Raw genomic sequence first — 5,000 nt, 5'->3', positions numbered from 1 at the left:
TAATGCATTTTGGAATATCCTACTAGATAGATATTTGTAATATGTTTGGTGGAATCTTTATATGTCAGTAAGACCATTTTCTTCTACAAAAGATCTGCAGCCACCCTTCTGCGACCAAAAAAAAAAAAAAAAAAAAAAAAAAACAACTTTAATGATTGTGCACTCTTTGTATCTGTGTGCCGGTGAGTGATTAAACTTTTGCGGCCCTATAAATATCATGATTTAACGCGGATAACAAAAGGCTATCGAGTGCAATATAGCTACAAGTTTTCGTGAATAGTCAGTGATTAGTTTGAGGTCGGAGAAGTGGGATAAAACGTCGGCATAGAATAGTTATCTTGTGAATTACTAAAAATCTAATCAAGATGGCTATGTACAACACGGGCAAGGCTTGGAGAGACATCGCTGGACTCAGCAAAAATAAATTCCATGAGTTGGCGAAACAGGAGCTCGACCGTCTGATAACAGAGGTCACTAGTAACGTCAACCAATGTGACGGAAGAATATTCGCAGACATATTGAAACAATATGATCCAATAAACTGGAGCAAATCTGCGGAAAACATCAGCAAAATAATAGAAGAAATTCCAAAGAAAATCCAAGTGTTAAAGAAACTTATAAAGAAAGTCTACATCAATCAACACATTCCATCAAAGAACAATAAGAAGTCCAATATGGTGAATATGCTGATTGATGCAATGGGAAAAAGAATGCCAAAATGGTGTAATACATGTAAGATATGGTATTCCATTAATAATCCTCAACAATTGATTAGAAAATGTGATGCCTGTCATGTCCCAACACATCCCACATGTGCTGAAATACAGCAAAAAATAAAAAATAAAGACACAAAGGTATTCTGCTCAACATGCTTAGTCTGGATAGAAAATATAATTAAGTCGAGACTAAATCTGCAAATAGTTGAAGATAAAGAAGAGGAAGAAGAAGAAACAGAAGAAGAAGAAGAAGAAAAAGAAGAAGAAGAGAACAATGAACAGGATATGTGTAAGGATGCAGAAGAAATCATTGATATAACCTATGATGCCATCCAACAACATACTTATGAAGAAATAAATTACCAGATGGAAACAAATAATAGACCCAAGAGACTCTACCCGGACCTACATAATTTTAGGGAAGAGCAAGAACAAGAAAAAATAGAAAAGAAGGATATAGTCTGCAATATGCTGAAAAGAGGGAATTGCAGATTTGGCGAAAGATGCTACTACAAGCATCCAAAGATATGCCATAATTATGAAATATATGGTAAATGTGCGTATTTAGACGGATATGGAGACGAATGCAGAGATCTCCATCCAAAAATATGCAAAAACCTAAAAGAAGGAAAAGGATGCATTTACAACAAAAAATGTCGATATATGCATCCTGCAACCATGAATGAAAGTAAGAAAACTCAGCAAACTGAAAAGAAAAATGAAAGCAAAAAAGAAACAAAAAAAGAAACAAAAAAGCAGGCCGTGTATATACCGCGCTTTGAACCAAGAGCCCCAACCTTTCAACCTAAACCGGCACATGTAGAACCCAACTACAAAGAATGCATCTATAATGCCAGGGGTTGGTGCAGATATGGGGACAGTTGCAGGTATACACACACAAATAAATATGAAGGCGAAAGAGCAAATATAATAGAAAAGTTGGATTTTTTAATGGCAGAATTCCGGGAAATGAAGAAAAGAACATCATATCAGAACAGGAAGGAAGCATGGGAGAATCCATATTATTACCAATATTAAATAATGGGGATGAAACACAAACCATAATAGTAATGAATGCACAGGGTTTAGTCACGAGTAACTCTAAAAGGAAAATAGAGTTCTTAGAAGAACTAACCCAAATAGAAAAAATAGATATATTAAATATAAGTGAAACATGGTATTCCCAAGAGACTGGCAGTGATGACCAGATAAAGGGTTTCCAAACTTATAGATCAGACAGAAAAAATAGGAATCAAGGGGGAACCGCAATATATGGAAGAGACATAAATCAAGGAAAAATATGTGAAAAATACAGCAACACAGAATGTGAATTGATTGCGGTAGAATTTGAATTTGAAAAACTAATGAATATTGTAGTTTACAGACCCCCAAACACTAAGGAGTTTGACATAATAATAGAAAAAATAGATGGTATATGTAGAAACCATAAAGACTGGAATATACTCCTATCCGGAGATTTTAACTTTCCTTTCGTGGATTGGAAAGAACGGATAGAAGAAAGTGGTTGTATGTATACATATAAAAAAGATAGTAATAGTAGCGCAGAAGATAAGAGGCAATTTGAAAAGCTTCAAGATATGCTATTAGAACATAATATGCAACAAATAAACCACATTCCAACAAGAAAGGAAAATGTCCTAGATCTAGTATTTGTGAATGAGGTGAATTATGTTAAAGAAATAATAGTGTATAACACGGGAATTTCAGACCACAATGTCATAGAATTGATAGTTCATTCCAAAGCAAGTGATCACAGAATTAATAAAAACACAAAACTTTGGGAAGGATATGGAAAATATAACTTTTACAGTAAGAATATAAAATGGTCAGAAATAAATGAAGAACTGGATAAAGAATGGAAAAATGTATTTATAAGTGATAATATACAGGTAAATACGGATATACTGTACAAAATACTGGAGAAAATTGTTGAAAAATATGTACCAAAAAAAAACAATAAACAAAAGACGTGCATACCAAGAGACAGAAGGATCTTATTTCAGAAAATTAAAAAGTGGAAGAAAAATCTTGCAAAAGAAAAAAATGTGTGGAAAATGAGGGAAATAAAATGTAAGATAGAAAATGCAGAACAAAAGATTATACAGTCGAAAGAAAATGAAAAAAGGGACTTAGAAGAAAGGACACTTCAAAATATAAAAAGAAACCCCAAAGTACTTTACTCCTATGCAAAAAAGATGAATAAAAGGAGAATAGAAATAGGCCCTCTAAGAATTGAAGGACGGCTAACGAATGAAAAAAAGGAAATATGCAACATATTAGCAGAAAAATATAAGAGTGAGTTCACGCCAAGAATTGCGAATGAGAATAATGAAACAGAAATGAGAGAAGAAAATGTTGAATATCTAACGGATATAGATATTAATGAAGCAGATATTGTCACGGCTATAAACGAAATTAAAAATGGATCGGCAGCCGGACCAGATGGAGTTCCAGCGATTTTGTTAAAAAAAACTGCAAACACTATCGCGAAGCCACTTGCAATACTGCTAAGACAGAGTATAGATATGAGCGAGATATATGTTAAACATAAATTAGCTTATATAACCCCTATCTTCAAAAGTGGATCAAGACTAGAGGCAAGCAATTATAGACCTGTTAGTCTAACATCACATATTATGAAAGTGTATGAGAGGGTAATAAAAAAGAAAATAATGAACCATTTGGTCAAAAATAATTTGTTTAATATGGGTCAACACGGTTTCGTACCTGGAAAAAGTACACAGACCCAACTGATAGCTCACTATGAAAACATATACAATAATATGATATATGAAAAAGACACAGATGTGATCTATCTAGATTTTGCAAAAGCCTTTGACAAGGTAGACCATAACATATTGGAGAAAAAAATGAGAAAGCATAATATTGTGGGAAAGATAGGAAAATGGGTAAAAGAATTCCTGCAAAACAGAAAACAGATAGTGGTTGCAAATGACGAGAAATCAGATGAGGCCCAGGTAATATCTGGTGTGCCCCAAGGTACGGTATTAGCTGCACTGCTATTTGTTATTATGATCTCAGACATAGACTGTGATGTTGAAAACTCCGTAGTGAGAAGTTTCGCCGATGACACAAGAATAAGTAGAGAAATTACTTGTGATGAAGATAGGAACTCACTACAAAGAGATCTAAACAAAATATATGAATGGGCGGAGATAAATAGGATGGTATTTAACTCCGATAAATTTGAATCAATAAATTATGGAAACAGAGAAGGAATGGTGTATGCATACAAGGGACCTAATAATGAGACAATCACAAACAAGGAAGCAATTAAAGACCTTGGTGTAATTTTAAATAGGAATATGTTATGCAACGACCAAATAGCAACACTGTTGGCTAAATGTAAAGCAAAAATGGGAATGTTATTCAGACACTTTAAAACAAGAAAAGCTGAACACATGATTATGCTTTACAAAACTTATGTGCGTAGTACACTCGAGTACTGCAATGTGATATGGTACCCACACTACCAAAAGGATATTGCGCAAATAGAGAGTGTACAAAGGTCCTATACTGCTAGAATAGAAGAAGTTAAGGACCTTGATTACTGGGAAAGACTGCAATTTTTAAAACTATACAGTCTAGAAAGGAGAAGAGAACGCTACATGATAATACAAGCATGGAAGCAAATAGAAGGAATTGCTGAAAACATCATGGAGCTTAAAGTATCAGAAAGAGCAAGCCGAGGTAGATTAATAGTGCCAAAAAGCATTCCAGGTAAACTGAGAAAGGCGCACAGGACATTAATCCACAACGCACCAGCATCGATAATGCAGCGACTATTTAATGTGCTGCCAGCTCATCTAAGAAACATATCAGGAGTGAGCGTAGATGCGTTTAAAAATAAGCTCGATAAATACCTAAGATGCATCCCAGACCATCCAAGACTGGAAGATGCAAAATACACTGGAAGATGTATTAGCAACTCTCTGGTGGATATACGAGGTGCCTCACACTGAGGGACCTGGGGGAACCCAAACAAAAAATAAGGCAATAAGGTAAGGTAAGACTACAAACACATTTCATCGAGTGGACGTCGACACAATAAATATTCCGTCCCGAAAGTCTCATAGTGCAGTCATAGTTCTTGGATCTTATGTCGCTTTTTTTTTTTTTTTTTTTCTTTTTTTTTAAATGTGAATTATTATATATTGCACTGTTTACAGAGCTGTCCCCTTTAAAGTTGCGGCTTTACAATGTGAAAAAAGCCGAAACAGTTTCCCAATCACTTTAAAAACA

The sequence above is a fragment of the Palaemon carinicauda genome, chromosome 1, assembly GCF_036898095.1.
Source record: "Palaemon carinicauda isolate YSFRI2023 chromosome 1, ASM3689809v2, whole genome shotgun sequence".
Classification (NCBI taxonomy): Eukaryota; Metazoa; Arthropoda; class Malacostraca; order Decapoda; family Palaemonidae; genus Palaemon; species Palaemon carinicauda.
The sequence above is the reverse complement of the archived record's forward strand: the minus strand, read 5'-3'. Positions refer to the sequence as shown.